Here is an 8937-nt window from a genome sequence, read left to right as displayed (position 1 = left end):
GTGTGAACAGGGTTAAGGGAATAAACAAGGAATGCTGCAGCATCCAGGAAGTGCAACAGTAGAAAGCCATGGGATGCGGATGTGGCTGTGCCCCAGCTTCAATCCAGCAGATAAAGACAACATTCTCCGGGACAGCAGAGCAACAAGGTGGAAGGAAGCTGGGTCCCTGCATGACCTTGTGGAGCTGAATCACTTTGCCAGTCTAGACTGCCCACCTACCTCTGTACGTGACATGAGGGAGAAATAAGCAGCTGTCTGTTTAAGCCACTGTATTCTGGAGTCTCTGTTACAACAACTGGCCTGTGCCCTTATGCGTTCAAAGGCCAATGCAGCTGGAATAGAGTGAGAGAGGGTGTGAGGGTTAGCAGATGAGGGCCAAGATCTCATAGGGCCCTGCAGGCCAATGTAAAGAGTTTGGAATTTATTCTAGGGAGCGATGCTTACACGATCTAATTTGCATTTGAAAAAGAACATTCTGGTTTGTGGAGAATGAAATACAACAAACAAAAGTAGAGGCTGGGACACTAGTGAGGAGGTTATTCTGGATGTCCAGGCAAGAGCTGCTGGTTGCCTTGGTCAGGGGTGGTAGCAGCAGAGGTTGTGAGAAGTGAATCAGATTCTGGGTATGTTTTGATGGTGGATTATAAAGGATTATCTGACGATTTTGACTTTGAGGGGTTTGTATATTCAAGAATAAATGAAATAATACACAGTGCTTAACACAGGCCCTAGCACATAACCATTGTTGTTTTAAGAAAGGCTTTCTAATCCTGCTGCTGTAGCTTTTCCCACAAGACGCTGGTGGGTTGGGCTAGCAAACCAACTCACTACTTGGGTTCTGGGGACAAGGTCTGGGACTGTCCCTGAGGCCAGTTTCAGGAGGGAAGGATGTCTGCGGGCATGACCCAGGAATCTGAGAGAACCTCGTGGCTGCAGTTGGGCTTGAAACCAGTCAAAAACTCACTTCTTCTACCCATTCCTGTACAGCAAATAATGACCCATTGCCTATTACGAGCTGAAAAGTACTCTAGAATCTGAGTGAAAAGTACCAACAAGAGACACTGTGCACTGCCCTCATGTTGCTGCTATTCTTTCCACTGGGATGTGCAAAGAATGTGAGGTGTCTATTTTTCTTTGGCTCTTCTACCTTTCCCCACATGACCAGCCCCACCCTGCTGGGAATTGAGGACATTTAAATGGCTAAATGATAATGCCACAGTCCCTTCCCAGTTAAAAGCTCAAGTGGGCTGGGTGCTGTGGTTCACGCCTGTAATTCCAACACTTTGGGAGGCCAAGGTGGGAGGATCACTTGAGGCCAGGAGTTCAAGACCAACCAGGGCAACATCTCAAAACAAAATACAAAAAAACAAAAATAAAAAACCAGCCAGTTCTAGTGGTGTGCGCCTGTAGTCCCAGATACTCAGAAGACTGAGGTGGGAGGATCACTTGAGCCCAGAAGGTTGAAGCTGCAGTGAGCAGTGAATGCACCACTGCACTCCAGCCTGGGTAGCAGTGAGACCCTGTCTCAACAACAACAACAAACAAACAAAAAAACAACACCTCAAGCACTTCAAATTCCCTTCTCCTGCCCAAGATGGATTATGGATGACATCAGGGTTTATTGCAAGAAGCAAGGTGGCAAGAAGGCCTTGATGCTATGGGCCCCTTGAGTCTGGCTGTTACATGTCTACGTTGGTGCAAAATGATCTTCCAGAAGCCTGAGTAAAGAGCAAAGTCCCCCTCTTTCAGTGTCTTCCTTGTTCTATATGGCACCCCCACCTACATCTGGGACACTGTCTTAGAGAAGGGAGGTCACCCTCCATAGACCTCTGTCGCTGCCCCTCCTCACCTCCCTCTTCTTCAAGCATCCTCTTTCTTTTCCTTTCTTACCAGAATATCCCCCCTCTTGGCCTCCTCCTACTGGATGTGGTCCCCCTTTCCCATTTTTCTGGGACAATAATGACAAAATGAGTTCCAGGTAGGGTTGAAAGATTTACAAATAAATGGGTTTTTGTGTTTTGTTTTTTGAGATAGGGTCTTGCTCTGTCACCTAGGCTGGAATGCAGTGGCACGATCACAGCTGACTGCAGCCTTGACCTCTCAGGCTCAAGCAATCCTTCCACCTCAGCCTTCTGAGTAGCTGGGACTACAGGCATGCACCACCACACCTGGCTACTTTTTTTCTTTATTTTTTGTAGAGATGGGGGTCTCATTTTGTTGCCCATGCTGGTCTTGAACTCCTAGTCTCAAGTGATCCTCCCGTCTTGGCCTCCCAAAGTGCTGGGATTAGAGGCATGAGCCACTGCATGGGCCTACAAATAAATTTTTAGATTAAGTTTGTCCCATGCTTCTTTGGGACATATTTATGTTAAAAAGTTATCTGTTGCTTATCTGAAACTCAAATTTAACCGGGTGTCCTGTATTTTATCTGGCAACCCTACTTCTAGAGAACTTAATTATCGGCGAGAGGAATGAAAAGTACAGCCATTCAGTATTTTCAAAATATTATGCTTGATACAGAGCTTACCTCCTTCTGGCCTCTTGGCTGGACAGACTTAGACAGGCTTCAGAAAGAAGGAGGTTTCTCCCTACCTTCCCACTAGCATGGGCTATTCTGTTCCTCAGAGGAGCCCATTGTGTCTGCTGTGTGTGAGGGGGGGTGGAGTTGTGGGGAGGATGGAGGAATCAACTCTGGTTTTCTGCCCTTCCTCCCCCAATCACACCAGGCAGGCTTCCCTGGGATGTGGGTAGCCCCATCCTGTCGGCAAAGCAATTGCTTACCTAGGATTTTATGAGGACATTTTTATTGAGCTATAATTGAAAAAAAAATTCCAAGACACTCCAGATTTTTCTCATAAGCCTGCTTCAGGTGTGCATGCCTGTGTGTGTGTGTGTGTGTGAGTGTGTGTGTGCGCGCGTGTGTGTGTGTGTGCGCATGTATGAACATGCATATACTTTGGCCAGACCACATCAGAGTCTTTGTTGAAAAAGTGAGGAGGTTTCATGTAAGGCATTTTACTTTTCTTGCCTTTTCTCTAAATTAAGGATCAGAATAAAGATCAGTAGGGATTCTGGAGAGCCTCCAAGAGTCTTTTCATTGCCGGGCGCGGTGGCTCACGCCTGTAATCCCAGCACTTTGGGAGGCCGAGGCGGGCGGATCACGAGGTCAGGAGATCGAGACCATCCTGGCTAACATGGTGAGACCCCGTCTCTACTAAAAAATACAAAAAATTAGCCGGGCGTGTTGGCGGGCGCCTGTAGTCCCAGCTGCTCGGGAGGCTGAGGCAGGAGAATGGTGTGAACCCGGGAGGCGGAGCTTGCAGTGAGCCGAGATCGCGCCACTGCACTCCAGCCTGGGCGACAGAGGGAGACTCCGTCTCAAAAAAAAAAAAAGAAAGAATCTTTTCATTAAGCGAATACTGCAGTAGTTGGAGAATCTGAGTGTTATGTAGGAGGGCTGCGCTTGTCATGACAGCCTAATATCCTAATGGAAGTTGACAACCGTAGTTGGGAAATCTATAATAGAATGCAGAGCCTGTTATCTCTGTGAAACTGCTTGGCAAAAGTTTGTAAATCATATACATATATTTAAAAGAATGTGAAGTAAAGCCAGATGAGGGTCTTTTAGAAACCGGCTGACTGTAATGGCCCTGTTATGTCCTCCTGCCTCACTCACGCACCTCCCCCCACTGCTGTCCTGAGAAGCTGCAGGAAAAGACAGCGTCTCTCTTGGGGTCTGTGTGACCAGCCCTCCCATCGCCCACTCAGGAAGGATGGAGATACAGGTCTTCCTTCTGCGCCCTTGATTGTCTCAGCAGAAGGAGAGATACTCAAGCTTGTACTGAGCGCCTACTATGTGCCAGGCACTGGGCTGCTTCGTTATTTCCACCCCCCCAGCAGAGCTGCGCAAGGCTGTTAATCCTTCCCACTTTGACACTTGAGGAACCTGAGGCTCAGAGGAGTTCAATATCTGCTCAGGTTCACACAGCTGGTTGTGAACCTAGTCGCAGGAGGAGTCGCAGCGAAAACCCGGGTCCGCCTGTGTCCAAGGCCCGGTTCTTTCTACCTTTCAGTTCCTGCCCCAGGCAGCGGCGCAGCTTGGTGGTGGCCGTGTGCGGGTGGCGAGGTGTGTTACGATCTCCTTGCTGGAGACATGTCGCTGCTTCTCAAGAGGGACAGCGCTGGATGGAGAGTGAGTGAGATCGGGCCACATATCTCCGTGTGGTGCCCATTTCTGGGACAGGCCTGGATCCATTGACCCGCCATCCTCCCAAAGGTGCTCCCTCTCTTCAGGTGGTGCCCATGGTCCGATCAAGGTTCAAGAAGTGAATGATGAGGTTCTTTCAGATGCCACAAGGTGGACCCCCACTCAGGTGACCTCAGAGGTTCATGAGTAACACACTTAAGAGCAAGGACTCTGCTGGGCAATGGGAGTGCCTCCCGGCATGGCCCGTGGCTCCCTGGCCGGCTCCGCATGGGTTCTCAAGTGCAGACTGCTCTGCCTCCCAGCGCTCTGGTTACGGGGACTCTCCTCTGCTTTGCCTCTGAGGTTCCTGTGGCTGCAGCTGCCTGCCTCTGGTTCTTGGTGACTTCTGCTGCCTTCTGGCTACTGCTTCCGGATTTCTCTCTCCAGGCACCTCCCAACCCAACCTGCCACCTCTGACTCTGTCTCCCATTCAAACTCTCCCAGAGAGCACTTCACTGGGTGGGCAATTCCCTGTCCCGTCAATGGCAGCTCTTACATGAAAGAGCCTCGCAGGCCTCTGGCTACCTGTGGGTCAGGAGACAGAACAGTTAAGACCAGGTTTGGGGCAAGTAACGGAGACTTGAAAAATAGTGGCTTAAACAAGATAATCGTTTCTCTCTCAGAAATTATAAACTTGGCTTAAACAAGATAATCATTTCTCTCTCAAGATAATCATTTCTCTCTCGCTCGTCCTGGACTGCAGAGGCAGTTCAGGACAAGCAGGGAGCCCCACACTCACATTCACACTCCAGGCAGTGGAGGTGATTTTTTTTTTTTTTTTTTTTGAGATGGAGTCTCCATCTGTTGCCCAGGCTGGAGTGCAGTGGCACCATCTCAGCTCACTGCAACCTCCCCCTCCAGGATTCAAGCAATTCTTCTGCCTCAGCCTCCCTAGTAGCTGGGACTACAGGCACCCACCACCATGGCCGGCTAATTTTTGTGTTTTTAGTGGAGACAGGGTTTCATCATGTTGGCCAGGCTGGTCTTGAACTCCTGACCTCAGGTGATCTACCTGCCTCGGCCTAGTCTTTCCCTTACAAAGAGACTTTTCAGAAGTTCCACACAAGAATTCCACTTACATTTCATCTGCCAGAATGTAGTCACTTGGTCACACTTACCTGCAAGGAGGCTGGGAGATGTTCTACTTTAGCTGGGTTCACGGCCACCCAGCTAACACTCGAGGCTCTTTGCCAAAGTAAAGGGGAGAATAAATACTGGGAGGCAAGTAGAAGTCGCTATCCAGCTCCAGACAAAGATTCTTGGCTCGACCAAACTTCAGTCAGGCTCCTGAACCTTCTCCTAGGCCCACCTGTGCACTTCCTGGTAAAATCGAGTTTTAGCAACAACCCCGCTAAGTCAGTTTATCAGGAACTCCTCCCTGCCCCCGCTCCCCTGCATATCTGATCAGGTTTCTCCTCCTCCACCCTTCTTCAGGTGATATCGAGCCATCCTGGCCTGTTTTCAGCAAAAATCCTATTAGGCTAGTTTAGCCAAAACCCCTCTTATCCCTGATACTTCCTCTTGGTAATTTTCCTTCCACTAACTCTACCCCTCTCCTTGTCTATAAATTCCCACTTGTCCATGCCGTATTCAGAGTTGAGCCCAATCTCTTCTTCCCGCTGCAAAATCCCACTGTCGTGGTCCCCACACCCATCTCGGTGGTCCTGAAGTCTTCCTTTCTGTGCTTTAACAAGCATCACTAATTTTTTTTTTTTTTTTTAACAGGGCTCATCCTAATGCAGCCATCTCTGGCTAGGACAACAGACCTACCCTGTAAAGAGTTTGTGAGGCCAGGAATCCCTCAGAAAGGGGTGCTGGCACAATGGGTGCCTTGCACAGGCTGGACAGAGTGCTCATTCATATTCATGTGGCATGGCTGAAAAGGAACCAGAAGAGCCTCTTCACCCCACTCCCAAGCTTCCCACTTAGCACTGCTGCCTGCAAGTTCATCACTCAAGTTAAGTGATGCCTTCTCCAGCACTCCTTTTCAAGTGTGCCCCTGATCCTGGGCCCTCCCTCACAATCACTGTTCAAGTCAGGATGGTCCTAGCAATCACTATCACTAAGCTGGAGCCCACAAGCCTAGTCTGACGGGGTCCTAGTCATGGGTCCCAGGAGCCCCATCTCAGGCTCAGAGGGTCCAGGAGGCAAAGCCCGAACACCTGCACAGGTGTGAAAGGGAAAGGTTCTGAGGAGGGAGCGGGAGGGTGGGGGTGGGGGAAGAATGGGCTGATGGAAGGCTCTGAAGTAGCAGCCGGAGTGCAGAAAATCTCAGAGGAGGGGAAATGCTAGCAGCTCCCAAGGAGAGAGACCAGGCTGACCTGACTTCATACGGCTCAGGAAGCATGGTTGAGGAGATGAATTCAGACACCTGGGGGAATGAGCTGAGAAAAGCAGAGTGATCTGAGGCAAAGGAGAATAATGGTGGCGGTTCCTCCTGATTGGTAGGGAGGGTAGTACCTGGGGAGGATGTCATGGGGTGGGCCAGTTCCCCTTGAGTTTTCCCCAATCAAGTTTCCCCCAAGGCCTCCCTGGCTACGGAGTCCACACTGCAACTGCCCACCCCACCCCAGGGCAGAAAGCAGAGGAGGCAGCCATCAAGGACTGGCTCTGAACTAGAGGCCAGCAGAACCCCCAGGAGGCCTTGCCGAGGGAAGGAAGGAGGTCTCGGGCCTCTCAGCGGGAGTTTATTGTCCTGGGAGGAAGGTAGGATGGCTGGAGCTTAGGAAAGAGCTGGGGGTGTGGATGAGGAGCGGGGAAAGGTTCTCTTTCTGGTAGCCTCTCCACCCTCCCCATCTCAAGCCCTTTGCCACCAATATTCCCCTTGGGCCCCTAACATCTTTCCTGGTCTCCAGTGGAGCTCTATTGCCATCTTCATTCCCCTGTACACACAGGGCCTCTCATCTCCATGCACTCAGCACCACGGGGATGGATGTGGCCGCCCTGTCCCTTCCTCACTCACACACTCCTCTGGAGGCTAATGAAGTGGCTACAAGCCAGGGCTGCTGGTCAGACCTGGCTCTGCCCCTGTGCTGGTTACCCATTGATGTGTAACAAACTACCCCAAAACTTAGTGACTCCAAACAAGAGCATTTTCTGATATCTCATTTTAGGTCAGTAATTCAGGAGGGTTCAGTAAACAATTTTGCTGTTCCATGTGGCATTGACAGAGGTCACTCTGTGGTATTTCGCTGGCAGATGTGCTGGTCTGGAGTGACCAAGAAAGGGTCACTCAAATGTCTAGTGTCTGGGCTCAGTAAGGCTGTCAACCAGTTGGCCTACCCATGACCACTCCAGCATGGCAGAGTGGGGCGCAGGCCGACTTCTACAGGGTGGCTCAGGATTCCCAGAGAGCACATTCCAAGTGACCCAGGCAGAAGATGCAAAGTGTCTTATGACAGCCTCGGAAGCCCCAGAATGCTGCTTCTACTGCATTCTCCTGGCCAGCAAGTCACTAAGGCCAATCCAGAATGGAGGCTCCTGAAGTGTTTAAGAACACAGGTTCACTGACTGAATTGGTAGTATGATTCTACCCTGCTAGCTAAGCAACCTGAGTAAGTTTACTTATGCTCTTTAAGCCTCAGTTTTCTTATCTGTAAAATGGGAATAACAACAATATCTACCTCTTAGGGTTTGTGAGAGTTTAGTTATATATACATATATAATTTCTAAATTAATACAAATATAAAAATTATACATATAAATTATACATGTGTGTATGTGTATGTATATATTTTGTTTGTTTTTTTTGGCATTTCATTTTTATTTCATAATCATAAACTTAACTCTGCAATCCAGCTGGGCATGGAAGGGAACAAGGAAAACATGGCACCCAAAGGGAACTGCAGCGAGAGCACAAAGATTCTAGGATACTGCGAGCAAATCAGGTGGAAGGGTGCTCTCCTGAGTTACAGAAGGAATGGTCTGGAGGTTAAGATAAAACACAAGTCAAACTTATTAGAGTTGTCCACAGTCAGCAATGGTGATCTTCTTGCTGGTCTTGCTATTCCTGGACCCTCCATGGCCTCCACAATATTCATGCCTTCTTTCGCCTTGCCAAAGACCACATGCTTGCCATCCAACCACTTAGTCTTGGCAATGCAGATGAAAAACTGGGAACCGTTTGTGTTGGGTCCAGCATTTGCCATGGACAAGATGCCAGGACCTGTATGCTTTAGGATGAAGTTCTCGTCATCGAATTTCTCCTGGTAGATGGACTTGCCACCAGTGCCATTATGGCGTGTGAAGTCACCACCCTGACACATAAACCCTGGAATAATTCTGTGAAAGCAGGAACCCTTACAACCAAATCCTTTCTCTCCAGTGCTCAGAGCACGAAAGTTTTCTGCTGTCTTTGAAACTTTGTCTGCAAACAGCTCGAAGGAGACACAGCCTAAGGGCTCGCGGAGATGTCAAAGAACACGGTGGGGTTAACCATGGCTGATAGTACAGGGCTCCTGGCAGTGGCGGTGGCGTCTGCAAAGCCTGTTTTTGTTTTTTTTAATGCCTGCTGTAGAAAGCTCATGATCACCAATATCTGCAGTTTCCTCTTCTTCTTGGGCACCACCCTAGACTACTTCCTGGCTTCCCCTGCAGTTAGGTGTGGCCATGTGACTGGTTCTGGACCATGGAACTTGAGGGGCAGTAGTAGACCTGGCCTCCATTCCTCCATGCTTACTCTCCTGGCCCTC

The 8937-nt window shown here is 49.5% G+C and overlaps 1 pseudogene; it reads right to left on the bottom strand.

Annotated features, from left to right (window-relative positions):
• Positions 1-8157: 8157 nt before the first annotated feature.
• On the bottom strand, positions 8158-8684 carry LOC100453362 (peptidyl-prolyl cis-trans isomerase A-like; annotated as a pseudogene).
• Between the last annotated feature and the right edge of the window lie 253 nt (positions 8685-8937).

Source organism: Pongo abelii, chromosome 8 (genome assembly GCF_028885655.2).
Source record: "Pongo abelii isolate AG06213 chromosome 8, NHGRI_mPonAbe1-v2.0_pri, whole genome shotgun sequence".
Lineage (NCBI taxonomy): Eukaryota > Metazoa > Chordata > Mammalia > Primates > Hominidae > Pongo > Pongo abelii.
This window is presented reverse-complemented; position numbering and strand designations above follow the sequence as displayed.